This window comes from Cavia porcellus, unplaced genomic scaffold (assembly GCF_034190915.1).
Source record: "Cavia porcellus strain 051 isolate PalLab524CR breed Dunkin Hartley unplaced genomic scaffold, mCavPor4.1 scaffold_16, whole genome shotgun sequence".
NCBI lineage: Eukaryota > Metazoa > Chordata > Mammalia > Rodentia > Caviidae > Cavia > Cavia porcellus.
In genome coordinates this window covers 31,580,121-31,594,890 of record NW_026947499.1, presented here as the reverse complement: position 1 = coordinate 31,594,890, position 14,770 = coordinate 31,580,121, and the positions used below count along the sequence as shown (strand labels likewise).

Genomic DNA, 14,770 nt, shown 5'->3' with positions numbered 1-14,770 from the left:
GTCGATTCTAAATACTCTGTAATGCTGTCATTCTCTTAAAAGGTTTTACATTGTTTTGATATACTTAATGCTACAGTATACGAAGTTGTACTCAAAGACTTCAAGGAAAGAGTCAATATGGTAACTACTTTTGGGTAGGAATTATCTGGTGGTGAAACACTATTCTGCTTAAATAGTTATGTTTGATCTGTGCTGTTTCGCTGTTATGCCCTCTTTTATCTCAATCTCCACTCCATTATTTACTTTTTTATTTTTATCCGTTTAATTAAAGGGAAAAAATAGCAGGATATATTATAGTAACCCACTTTGACTTTCTATTATCATGATTTGAAGCCCTGTATTACTCTCACCATCTTGTTTTTGACTGATGTTCTCCTATTCTGTTTTGCTGGATAGTATCAGGTTCGAAAGTTTAGGCATCAGCTGTGAAGATAATGAGATTCATTATAACGCCCATTCTCATTGACTTTTATCTACTTTTGAATACCTACAATGTCTCCAATGTTTTGGTTTTGTCGGTTTTGTTCTTTACTGTTTTGTTCAATTGTATTATAACTAATGATATAGGCAATTCTATTAGAGATAGCGGGAGGCATTATGGTAACCATTGTTGATCACCTTGTATTATGTTTTTACATTATCTATTATGTCCACCCTTTTGACTTGACCGATTCTGGTCTGTTATGTCACACTTGGTTTTACTCTCTTCCAAAAAAGCAATAAGAACCGTGGGAGCAATGAAACCCAAAATGTGTAATAGTCATTATACAAAAGAAAGGAAAAGAAAGTGCTCTAAACTATATAACTGCATGTATATTTAAGTGTATAAGATAGAAAATGATATCACAGAGTTTTATTGGATCATTGAACAGAACTGTTTGCAGTATCATTGTTGGAATGTCCACTCTACAAGCTTTAATTTTGTGACTTGAAAAATTATTTCTAAGATGGCAATATGTAATCCATTAACTAGTGATTTCCTACTGTTCATTTTTTTCTTCTGTAAATCTGTATAACTTGTACCCTTTCACTGTTTTTTTTTTCTTTTCTCCTTAAATAAAATTAAAAAAAAAAAAAAAGAACAGAACTTGGGGCTATAATTCCAACACTTTGGAAGGTTGAGGCAGGAGGATCACTAAGAGTTCAAGGCCAGCTTGGGCTACAAAGTGAGTCCAAGGTCTGAACTGCATAGCAAAACTCTGTCTCAAAAAGACCAAAATATTAAAAAAAAATTTTTTAATTAAAAAAAAAAACTGGGTGTTGTATCAAAAGAAAGAAGGTTAGCACTCCCCTTGACAGGGATGGAAGAGGCCCTTGGTCCTGACAACATGCATATTGTTAAGGCATTGCCACCTACTTCATGGCATCTAACCCTTGTTTTTACATTTGTGCCTTTTTAGCTCAGTGGTGTAAGTGCCTGCCTGGCAAGCATGAGGTTGTGAGTTCAATCCTCCGTACAAAACAAACAAAAAAAAACTTGGACAAAACCGTGATGATGGGTTCATTATTCTTCCATTATTTTTCGCTTATAATGTTTATGAAGTCATTCTTAATCCTTGGACTCTGATACAACCTGATTTTACCGCCTTTACAATAATAAATTGTAGGAAGAGCAGTTACAATAAACCATGCCTCTAGTCCTGTCTGCTCCGAGACATCTATCTACTCTCCCAACTTTAACCTCAAGATCACCTCATTCAGCAAAACCTTCCCATTCTGGTTGAAGAGTTTGCCAAGCAGGATACCATAGAGCATAAAATTCTATCATCCACTCTCCTTCTAGTAGTTCTCTCCAGTTCTCATGAGAATGCACAAATCACTCCTCTGCCCAGGTCCAGGAAGTCCCCCAAGACAGCAGCCCCAGGACTTTGCGGGGCACCACAAGACTCCCAGAGTGCACCATGTCAGCTGTTCTCTCACTTCTCTGAGACAGAGTCTTGCTCTGTAGTTCAGGTTGTATAGAGAACTCTTTGCTGTCCTATCACGTTCCAGGAAGGTTTATAATTGTAATCCCAGGAAGTTACTGGAATTCTAGTGAGTTAATTCCAATTTATCACTTCCAGTGCAAACCTATGGTAAGAAAACACAGAGACATATATATATATAGTTGTGGGGAGTCAAGGGGTCCTAAATCCAGCCAAGATGTTGGTTCACCAGAACAAAAGCTTCAACCCAGAGCCCTTCCCAGGTTTTATTAATTCCCCATGAGGGGAGTGGCTTGGCAATGAGTGACAGTGAGAGTGGCAGGAAATACGTGACTGCCATGACTACCATGAGCTGGGATAGTAGGAGGTCTGAGATTACCTTGGCGATAAGCAGAGGGCAAGAAATACAGAGAGGGCAATCCACATAACACAACTGAGGTAGTATCTAATAATTTGGGGCCGGTACTTCAGTTTTGATGCACAATCCTGTTTGCCCTGGGAAGTCATAGCCCCTTTCTCAAGGCATGGCTCTCCATCCTGCCTTGCTCAACCATGTATTTGGGGAGTCACTGGGTAGTGGAACATTGACCTGTCACTTTGCTTTAGAGATTATACATCAATTTCTCATCCAGCCCAATTTACATTGCTTAAAACCAATTGAAGTGACAAAGAAATAACCTAACCAGCTCTGTACATATCAATACATGGAGAGAGGGCCACGTTTATCCAAAATGGAGATAATTGCTCCTCTTTTCAAGGAGAATCATCTCTACGGTTCCTTCCAAGGATGAACTTGAACTATGTTAAGGCTGGCCTTAAGTTCACAGTGATTCTCCTACATCAGTCTCCCTAATTCTAGGATTACAGGTATGTGCTACTACGTGTGGGAAAACTTAGTATTCTAAATAACCAAAAGTCTAACAAAGGAAAACATAAGAAATTATCTTAGTGAAATATAAAACCTTTGTTTCTTAATCTAGTTTTTGTAAGTTTAACCAATAACCTCTTTTTTTTTTTTGTCTTTTTCATTTTTATCGGTATGGGGGATCGAACTCACGACCACCTGCTTGCAAGGCAGGTGCTTATGCCACTGAGCTAAATCCCTAGCCCCCCCCTTTTTTTTCTTTTGTACTAGGAATTGAACTCAGAACCTCATGCTTGCCAGGCAGGTATTGTTCTGCTGAGCTATAGCCCTAGCCCCCAAGATCCCTTAATAGTTTAAGAAAATCTTGTTGCTTTAGGCATAGAAAGCTTTTAGACTCTTAATTATAGCCAATTTAATTATATATCATAATAATTTACTTAATAGCATTTGCTCAGGTAAGCCACAATGAGACTGGAAAAAACCAAAGTAGAGAAAAATTCATCAGTAGAGAAAACTAAAGCAGGAACCTGGTTTTTTAGCCACAGAGGAATTTCGTCTGGCAGTTATTTATTTTTCTAGCTTTTTTTTTTGGTACTAGGGATTAAATTCATAATCTTAAACTTGCCAGGCAGGCACTTATGCTGCTGAGCTAAACCCCCAGTTCCTGGCAGTTATTTATCTTAACAATTACTTTAGATAACATGAGAACCAAATTATAGCAGTTAACATTTCACAAATTTTCCTTTTTTTTTGTACCAGGAATTGAACTTACAACCTTGCACTTACCAGGCAAGTGCTTGTGCCACTGAGCTATATCCGTGGCACAGTTAAAATTTTTAAAAACTATATATTATCTTTTTATTTGTTTTTGTTTTTTGTAGATAAGGTCTGGATGTATAGTTTTTGTTTAAATTTTTGTTTTTTGGTACTGGGGATTGAACTCAGGACCTCCTGCTTGCCAAGCAGGCACTTGTGCTGCTAAGCTAAATCCCCAGCAGGCTATATAGTTTAGATTGACCTTGAACTCCCAGTGATTCTCCATCCCGAGTGTTGGCATTGCAGGCATGCAGTGCCACATCTGTGCCACATCTGGCAAAAATCAGCTTTTTTTTTTTTTTTTTTTTTGCATTTTTCCTTTTTATCGGTACCAGGGATCGAACTCACGACTGCCTGCTTGCAAGGCAGATGCTTATGCCGCTCAGGTAAATCCCCAGCCCCTCAAAAATCAGCTTTTTAAAATCCTTTAAGTCTGTTCTATCAGGAACCCAAGACAATTCATTGGATGAGGGCTAAATTGAAGACATTGGGGGCTGAGGATGTAGCTCTGAGGCACAGAACCTACCTGGCAAGGATGAGGTCCTGAGTTCAATTCCCAGTAGCCAAAAAAATAAAATCTGTACCAGATTCATAAACTGTTACCTAAAACTGCTATTTTGGGGCTAGACACTGAGCTGCCCATAATCATGTAAGATGTACTACATCATATGTTTTTAAAATCTCCCTTGTGTGCCAAGCATGGCACTGTAATCACAGTATCTGGGAAACTAAGGGAATATGCTGGAAGCTCAAAAACCATCCTAAGCTAAATAGTGAGACACGGTCTCAAGAAAACCAAAATTAGCTGTGCATGTTGATCCATGCCTGTTATCAGAACTCAGAAGGCTGAGATAGAATGATTACCCTGAGTTCAAGGCTAATCTGGGCTTCATAGTCGGGCCGTACATATACATAAATGTATCTTTTTAAAGACCTGAGGATGTAGCTCAAGGCTAGAGCACTTGTGATGTATGTTTGAGGTCCTGGGTTCAATCATCATGTGAGAGTTGACCCCCCTGCTATAACCCCCTCCCCAGAGCGGGGAATGAAAGGGTTAACTCCCTAACTCCCCAGAGCGGGGAATAAAAGGGTTAACTCCCTAACTCCCCAGAGCTATCAGAGCAGAGCAGAAAGAAATGCCTAACTCCCCAGAGCTATCAGAGCAGAGGAAAAAAAAAAAGAAAAAATGCACCTGCAAGGTTGTTCTGTCTCAAGGAGATAAGTAAGACAAGTAACTGTTCTGTTCTGGGCACATAGTGACTGGGCTAGGACCCCCAGTCTCCATGGTTACTCAACCCCAAACCCCTCCAATCAACTTCTGCCAAGTCCTATCCTGCTCAAAATTAACCAATGCAATCTGCTTCTGTAAATTCGCTTGCCTCCCTGCGCCCTTAAAAACCCTGCACAATTCCCCCTCGGGGCCCTCCGCACTTGTTTGCCTGGGGGACCCCATGCGCATGGAAATAAACTTTTTTCCCTCACCAAGAATTGAGTCCTTGGGGTCTCTTTCCCTGCGGCGTCGGCCCTAACATCTTGGAGGCCCCAGCGAGATAGCACGTCTCACGGGAGGTGACCTCAACGGCTCTGCGGTGGGTGAGTACGACCGGTCGCTTCTTATTTTTACTCTGAGGATCAATCTACCGGTATTTTACGCCCCGAGCCAACCGGGCAATTTTTGTTACCTGTTTTTGTTATCTGTTCTCTGTTCTCTGGTGACCGGGGGACGCCCCACACGGTTTTCCGTGACTCACCGTCTGCGATAGGGTTTTCCTGTCGGTCTGGGGAATTTCATTCCCAATCTGTGGTCCTTCTGGGCCAATCTGGGGAATTTCATTCCCAATCTGTGGTCCTTCTGGGCCAATCTGGGGAATTTCATTCCCAATCAGTGGTCCTTCTGGGCCAATCTGGGGAATTTCATTCCCAATCTGTGGTCCTTCTGGGCCGATCTGGGGAATTTCATTCCCAATCTGTGGTCCTTCTGGGCCAATCTGGGGAATTTCATTCCCAATCTGTGGTCCGTCTGGGCCAATCTGGGGAATTTCATTCCCAATCTGTGGTCCGTCCGGGCCAATCTGGAGGCACCCCCTAAGGTGACTCATTTGATGTGAAACTCATGCGTGAGAGTGAGGTGGCCGGCCTGTTTGTCCTGTGTGTTGTGACTGTTGTGATCGGTTATTTGTTGTGTCGCGCGTACGCTAACCACTCTTTGTCTTCAGAACACCATGGGACAAACGACATCGTCCCCATTGTCCCTCACCCTCGACCATTGGTCAGAGGTTTGAGAGAGGGCTCACAATCTCTCCTTACAGGTTAAAAAAGTAAATGGCAGACTTTCTGCTTGTCTGAGTGGCCCACATTCTCCGTGGGTTGGCCACCGGAGGGGACTTTCCACCTTCCCCTCATCTTAGCAGTTAAGAACATCATCTTCTGCCCTGGACGAGAGGGCCACCCCAACCGGATTGCCTACATCTTGGTATGACAGGACCTCAGGGAGGAGCCCCCACCGTGGGTAAAACCCTTCCTTCCTCCGCCCTCTCCTTGATTGCCTGTTTAAACTTGTTACTAACTTAGGGGCTTCTTGCCCATTTCTGTTGTAGGATCCATATGGCTTATTAGATTAAAGGTTCATGATAAAAAAATTATTTCCTTTAGCTGACCAAACTGTACAAAAAGCTCCCTTTGTTTGTGTCTTTAATGTTGTGGCGCCTTGTTTAATATGTAAGACTTCAATTGATTGCTTGCAACCTCAGCATACCTTTTAAAAGGAGTATTTTTTCCTCTCTGGTAAAAATGTAAACATGTGCACATATATATGTATATCTATGGTTATTAAAAATCATATCAACTTTACCAAGTAAAAACCAGATGGTAATATATTTGAGCCAGTTAAAAGTTTACAGTTTTGTTTTTAAAATACAACATTTTTATGTGGTAAAAAGACATAAAATAATTAAATATGATTTAGACTACTAGAAGGTGACTTCAAGGGTTCTGTTGTGAGTTTTAATGTTGTCTGAGAAACAAGAAAAAAGGTAATTGACTGGTAATAGTAAAAAGAGGGACAAAGAGAGTGGTCTTCAAGTAAAGGTGTCTGGCTATGCCAGAATGTAAAAAAAGATTAAAGCTTAGTTTGAGAGATATTATTGTAAGTTGTAGAAGACTCAAGAGGATGTAAATTTTATTTGTCTTGTATTTGTCTTGATTTATAGTACTACAAATAACAGGTTTGACAAAAAGTAAATGTGTTCAGAATTTGACAGTATTAGATCAGTTTTGATAAAAGTATACATAAGATTGTACTTTGCTGCAAAATGTTTCCATTAAAATGAGATTATAGGTGATACTACAAATAAGATACAAGTTCTTACATGTACTGTAAACATCTGGGAGATTATGCAGCACAATTTTGTTACCTATAAAAAAGCCCTTTTTGTTAAAAATATAATTTTAGTAAAATGATGGCCTGTCACGTGACACCCTTGGACAAAAAAACAGTGTGCCATCCAGATGAAGCCGGCTCTCTGATCCGGAATGCCAAAACCATGTTCTCCTTTTGTGCTACCCTGACTGGACATCCAGAGGTAAGGAGGTTTCCCAGTATCGCCAGTTGTTCTCTTTGTAACTCAGTCGGCCCCACATGTTAGACAAAAATTACAAAGGTTTGAGAGGTTTAAAAAAATGCCCCTCAGCCAGTTAATAGAGATAGCACAAAAAGGTCTTTAAAAACTAAAAAATTTACAAAAAGATAGCCAAGGTGTTATAAAAAAAAAAAAAAAAAAAACTTTAAAAAAACAGACGAGAGTTTCTAGGGACAATTGGATACTGTAGGCTAAATTTTACTAAAAAGCTTGCCTCTATATGACTCCCATAAGGGAGAAACTCAAAATTCGCTGAACTGGACTGATAAATATAAACAGGCCTTCCAACAGCTCAAGCAGGCCTTGACAGAGGCCCCAGCCCTGGGACTCCCTGACGTTACCAAGCCTTTCACCTTGTTCATAGATAAACTCAGGGACATTGCCAAAGGAGTCCTAACTCAGGACATTGGCCCTTAAAAGAGGCCCATAGCCTACCTCTCCAAAAGACTTACTCCAGTAACAGGAGTATGGCCCCCTGCCTAAAAATACTAGCTACTGTGACAATGCTACTTAAGGAGACAAAGAAACTCGCTTTAGGCAAGTGATTTCTGTGGTAACCTCTCACAGTTTAGAGACTCTTATCAAAACCCCTCCTAAAAAAAGGCTCTCCAATGCCAAAATTCTACTGTCAAGCCCTGCTTCTAGACCCAGAGTCAGTGATATTCAAGACTTCTTCAGCTTTAAACCCAGCCACCCTTATGCCTGATGATGACCTGGAGGAACAAAGGACACCTCTCCATGAGTGTGCTGACATCCTCAAACTACAGCGGAACCTACAGGCTGATCTTACTGACCAGCTTTTAAAAAATGCCGACAACTGTTCGATGGAAGCAGCTTCATCCAAAACGGCAGAGACAGATGAGTGGCCGGGACAGCAGTGACCACCAAAAAGGAGGTACTCTGGGTTAAAGGGTTAGAGCCTGGCACCTCTGCCCAAAAGGCGGAGCTCATTGCTTTGACTGATGTACTAAAACTAGCCACAAAAAAGAGGGTAAACATCTATACTGATAGTAAATATGCTTTTGCTACTATACATATACATAGAGCCATCTATTAAGAGCGAGGTCTCTTAACCTTGGCCAGAGCTAAGATTAAAAAAAAAAAAAAAAAAAAGAGGACTCCACAAATCCTAAATTTGCTGACAGCAGTCTGGCTGTCCGCAGATTACTGCTATTCACCTGAGGAAACAATTTGGCAGATCAGGCCGCTGAAAGAGTAACAATCACATGAGAGAGGCCAGCCGAAAAAGTAACTGCTCTGATGCGAGTCCCCCCGACCTTATCAGAACCAGTCTACACAAAAAAAGACTACACTGGTTGTTGTGAGCCATCTAACGGATTCCAGTCCCTGTGACTAAAAGACAAGTACAAAATTTCTAAGAGCCACAGGACTGATCCAGAGTTTGGGACCCTGGCAGAGGCCTGTTGTCTACCTTTCCAAGAGACTTGGTTCTGTGGCAACCAGATGGCCACCCTGTCTGCGGTGATTTCTTCAATGGCCCCCTCATAAAGGAGGCTTAAAAATTGACTTTTGGACACAAACTCTTAATTGTTTCCTCCTATTCACTGGAGACTCTCATCAAGGTCCCACCAGACTGATGAATGTCTAATTTCGGAGCCATACATTATCAGGCACTATTTCTGAAAACAGCAGCTTCAAACTCGGCTACTTTGCTGCCTGAGGATGACCCCTCGTTGCCTCATTGATCACCTCACGGAACATCGACCTTATCTAGTTGATAAGCTACTGTCTACAGTTCCATCCTACTTCTCTGATGAAAACAGTTATGTCTCTCAAGAGCCCATTTACACTTAAAAAGACCAACATCTGACAGCTCAGCTTCCAAGAGATTCCGGGGGCTAATATCAAGCTAGCCCAGTCTGTGAGCTTCAGATGCCCTCAGTGCCAATTGATAAATCTAAAAGTACTACAACAAATAAAAACCACTGGTTATCGTGGGACTATGCCTAAAAACACTAAAAAATAGATTTTACAAAAATAAAAAGCCTAAACTTCAAAAATATAAGTGTTTTCTACTTAGTCTGAGTCAGCTCTGATAACAGTTTCTCTGATTTGGTCTCCCTTTTTATCCGTGGGGTCCAACAATGGCCTGGCTTTTATAGCCTAGTAACTCAAATTAACCTAAGCTTTACAGATCAATTAAAAAAAAAAACTCAATTGGGCTTACCAGCCTCAGAGTTCAGGAGAGGTAAAAAGATAAGTTAGATTTTAAAGACTGTAATTACTAATGGCCTTAAAAACTGGCAAAAACTGGGTGAGTCTCTTTTCCTTCTGCCCCTTTACATGTGTGATACACCCCCTATGTTACAGATATTTCCTCTTTTGAGGTTTTATGTGAGGTTTCTAAAAATTAGCTAATTTAACTAATCAAGATCTTATTAAGTCTCCCCAGACTTTTCAGCTAGCTGTGACTTCCATCCACTGGTTACTTCGCTGCTGCCCACTGCAGCTAAAGAGCCTAGACACCTAGACAAGCGACCTCACCGTAAATCTCTTGAGAGCGACCTCACCGTAAATCTCTTAAGCCGCAATAGATTGTCAAAATAGCTAAAAGCCTGCCTAAATTCAACGTTCCCAATACAGACAAGTCCCAACTTCAAAAGACCGTCAGCCTACAAATAAGTAAACTGTCATTTCTTCCAAAGACACTTTAAAGCTTAAGATTGTCTAATATAACTGATAATTTTGTGTTCTCCTCCTTTATAGAGACCCCAAAGAGGCCTCTGTCTGACTTAAAAATTGTTACTTGTATGATAAAACAGAGTAAATTTAAATGTTGGTTTTCTTTCTCCTTTTGGTTAACAGCTTTAATGACAGCTACAAGACCTTTGTTAATCCTCCTACTGGGCCTTATGTTGTAAACAAGTTGATAAACTATGTCAACGTTCTTAAAAGCTTGTGATTTTAAAGACACATACAAGGTTATAAACAGATGCAATAAAAAAGCTAAGAGAAAAAAATTAAATCTCAAGAGCCCCCTTCAAATAAAGCCAAAATGTTCTCCTTCTGGAAATCAATCCTGCCCTATATTCTCCCTTTACTGGGACCCCTGGCTGGATTCATTATAGTCATGGCTATAGCCCCTTACCTCATTAACCGAGTAACCCAGTTTGTGAGGGCTCAGATCTCTCAAGTAAAGGTTATGATGCTACGTCAACAGTATGACCCCTTACCAATACAGGACCTTTAAGATTAAAAGTCATCAAAAAAGAAAAGGGGGGAATGTGAGAGTTGACCCCCCTGCTATAACCCCCTCCCCAGAGCGGGGAATGAAAGGGTTAACTCCCTAACTCCCCAGAGCGGGGAATAAAAGGGTTAACTCCCTAACTCCCCAGAGCTATCAGAGCAGAGCAGAAAGAAATGCCTAACTTCCCAGAGCTATCAGAGCAGAGGAAAAAAAAAAAAGAAAAAATGCACCTGCAAGGTTGTTCTGTCTCAAGGAGATAAGTAAGACAAGTAACTGTTCTGTTCTGGGCACATAGTGACTGGGCTAGGACCCCCAGTCTCCATGGTTACTCAACCCCAAACCCCTCCAATCAACTTCTGCCAAGTCCTATCCTGCTCAAAATTAACCAATGCAATCTGCTTCTGTAAATTTGCTTGCCTCCCTGCGCCCTTAAAAACCCTACACAAGGGGGCTGGGGATTTAGCTCAGCGGCATAAGCGCCTGCCTTGCAAGCAGGCAGTCGTGAGTTCGATCCCTGGTACCGATAAAAAAGAAAAAGACAAAAAAAAAATTAAAAAAAAAAAAACCCTACACAATTCCCCTTCGGGGCCCCTCCGCACTTGTTTGCCTGGGGGACCCCATGCGCATGGAAATAAACTTTTTTCCCTCACCAAGAATTGAGTCCTTGGGGTCTCTTTCCCTGCGGCGTCGGCCCTAACAATCACTACTCGAGAATAAAAAAGTAGTTTAAATAATTGGGATCTGGGGCAGAGATGTTTTAAGTGTAGAGGCATTGGACCCAAATCTGTTTTATTTTTCCAACAGGTTGTGACCAAGTAGTTCAGGCTAGCCTCAAACTCATCATAATCTTCCTGCCTCAGCCCCCAAAGCACTAGAATTATAAGTATGTCCTACCATGCTTGGCAAGAAATTCCAATCCGAGAGTGAAGGAGCAGGGCGTTTTTTGTTTTTGGTGTGGCACTTCTGAAGAAATCCCCAAGTCAACAGGCCATTTTTAATGTGTCCATGTAGGACTCTCACACTTAGGGCCCCATAGGACTAGACATCTGAACTCTGAGGGAGTCCTGTAACTCTGAGCTTATGGTCCAAGGCAAAGCTAGCCAGAGGTCTGGGTGGGAGGCTCAAGCAAGTTATGTAGAGCTGCTTGGGGATTGAGCTCTGGGAAAAAGGGACCTGCTGTAGGCCTCTAGAGGACAAAGGTACAACCAGGGAATCTCCCCGGAGAGCTCAGCATCTCTCCCAGATACCTTTCAGCCAAGTCACTTCATTTCTCACTGAACCTCTTCTACTAGAGATCTTCCCTAACTGGTAGCTGGACTCTGCTTCCCAGGCTCTGATCTATCAGCTTGGCAGGATTATCCACATCTTTGCGCACCCATCCACGACATGGAAAATGCCACCAGACTCTACATGGGCCCCTCCAATCTCAAACCAAACACATTCTGCCAGAACCAGGTGAAGAAGCTGCAGAGCCCAGTGCAAAATGAAAATGTGTTTGCTTTTTTTTCAAAAAGTAGTAAAAAGTTCCAACACATTCCTCCTAAGATAGTCCTTCTGAGCTCTAGCCCTGTATACTTGTTTTCACCAAATTTCAGTTATTTTTGGGAATTGGCCACCTCCAGGTCACACCTCTGACCTCTGTTCACATCTTGTTGTTTATTTATTTATTTATTTATTTTTGAGACAAGGTTTCACTATGCAGTTCAGGTCAGCCTTGGATTATGTAGCCCAGATAGGCCTTGAACTCACAGCAATCCTCTTGTCTCAGCTTCCCAAGTGCTGGGATTACAGGCATTCATTATATTATTCTCTAGCTCCCCAACTCCAATCAAAATAGCATCTTATTGTGTATTATCCTTTTGTATGACAATTTATATCTATAATGTCCCTCAAAAAGCCTATGTGTTTAGAAATATGGCTTTTATTTTTTGGTCTTGAGACAGGGTCTTGCTGTGCAGTTCAGGATGGCTATGAGCTCACTTTGTAACCCAGGCTGTTCTTGAACTTGCAATAATCCTCCTGCCTCAGCCTCCTGAGTGCTGGGATTACAGGTGTGTGCCAACATACACAAATTTTGGGTTTTTTTTTTTTTTTATCGGTACCGGGAATTGAACTCAACACCACGCGCTTGCTAGACAGATGCTTATGCTGCTGAGCAAAATCTCCAGCCCTTGAGGTTTTTTTTTTTGAGACAGGGTTCACTATGTAACCCAGGCTGGCCTCAGACTTGTGGCAATCCTCCTGCTTCAGCCTCCCAAGCGTTGGGATTGCAGGGGTACACCACCACTCCTTGTTTAAATCATATATATACTGGGCTGGGAATTTAGCTCAGTAGCCTGCCTGGCAAACATGAAGTTGAGTTCAATCCCTGGTAATAAAAAGAAATAAAAATAAAAAAAGTTATATTTGGGGGTACCAGGAATCAAACTCACAACCTTGAGCTTGCCAAGCAGGTGCTGTGCCATTGAGCCCAATACTGTATATTTTAAAGAATCTGTCAGTTTTCCAAACTGGCTGTGAAGTATATTCCTACCATTGAACAAGTCTGGCACACTTTTTTAAAAAGTTAGCTATACTTGAGGTATACAATCTTTTTTTGGGATACCAGGGATCGAACAATATATTTTTATGTGTATATACATTGTAAAATGAATACTGTAGACAAGCAAGTTAACATACATATTACTTCCATATTTACTTTTTTGTATGGCAGGTGCATCTAAAATATACTAAGCTAGCTAGGCATGATAGTGCATGCCTAAAATCCCAGCACTCAGGAGGCTGAGAAAGAATTGTTGCAAGTTTAAGACCAGCCTGGCTACAAAGTGAGCCCAATGCCAGCCTAAACTGCATGAGAGCCTATCTCAAAGACAAATAAATAAATAAAAATTACATATGTGGCAAATTTTCAGGACACAATACAATTTTTTACCCAACAAGTAAACTCGGGTGAGAAGTCAATTTTAGGTTGACTTCCACCTCCAGGTGGCCTCCAGCCATGGAGGGCATAGAAGCTGACTTGTGTTTACTGATTATTTTATTCAGTGGGAAAGATTTCTTTCTCACCTTCAAACTAGTAAAGTACATTGCAGAGTAAAAAATAGAATGTGAGTTTTTATTTATTTATTTTTGTTTTGTTTTATCTTATGGGTACCAGGGATCGAACTCACGACCCCCTGCTTGCAAGTCAGGTGCTTATGCCACTGAGCTAAATCCCCAGCCCCAGAATGTGAGTTTTTAAAGCATAGTAATTCCTCCTGACTCAACCTCAGGTTTTTATTTTATTTAAACATCTTCCATTGAACTTGCTGTCTGTCACTTGCATCTGATCTTCCAGTGATGACAAAGCATCTCCAGCACAGCCCAACCATGGCCACATTTTAACCCCACCACATATCCTTGCAGGCCACTGTCCCATCAGTTTTTGCCTCAGGATAAGGAAGGCCTAGTGGGCCTTACTTTCCTCTTCCTCGGGTTCCAAGTTACATGTGATGCTGAGAATTAAAAATTTTTTTGTACCACTGGACCACATAAAATTTAACTCTTTGTATTTATTCCTTTATATTGAGACAAGATCTCCTAAGTTCAAAGCTGGCCTTGAATTCTGGATCTTCCAGCCTCAGCCTCTTGAGTAGCTAAGACTACCAGTGTGTGTAGGGCCAATGACTTCTTTGTATTTCCAACTAATGTTTCTTATTACTTATTTTGATACTATCTGGCATCTCCCAATGGCCCTTTGGATTTCCTAGGAACCTGGCACCAGAGAGGGGTCTTGAAATTCATCTGACCACAGAAGAAGACATGTACACACAAGTTCATCAGCAGGCGTGGCTGCACATCAATCTGTAGAGGCCTTAGCTAGTGTGAGTCAGGACCCACAGTGGATGACCTATAAAAACACTAGAAACAGTTCCTCTCCAAACAGTGGCTACTGTGTGAACTGCCACATTTACCGGATGAATTTACCAAAAAAGAGCCAAACCTGACCAAAACAGAGTAAATCTACATCCTCCCTCAAGAATCTGAACAGATTGGGGCTGGAGGTTTAGCTCAGCGGTACAAGCGCCTGCCTTGCAAGCAGGCAGTCATGAGTTCGATCCCCGGTACCGATAAAAAGGAAAAAGACAAAAAAAAAAAAAAAAGAATCTGAACAGATTCTACACCTTTCCTCAAGAATCTGAAAGAAAGCATAATGTCTCTTTTCAGGAGTCAGTTTGACTTGTGCTAATGGCAGCAGGGACTAATGCCATGAAGGGCAGTGGCAGGCTCCCAGGGCCAAGCAGGGAAAGAAAAGAGGCTGTGAGTAGGGTTCAGTGGT

At 41.4% G+C, this 14,770-nt stretch overlaps 1 non-coding gene across 1 annotated transcript; it reads left to right on the top strand.

Annotated features, from left to right (window-relative positions):
• Positions 1-1,257: 1,257 nt before the first annotated feature.
• On the top strand, positions 1,258-1,383 carry LOC111754036 (U6atac minor spliceosomal RNA). The gene has a single exon (XR_002788769.1). It is a non-coding gene; the product is annotated as a U6atac minor spliceosomal RNA (small nuclear RNA).
• Positions 1,384-14,770: the final 13,387 nt, after the last annotated feature.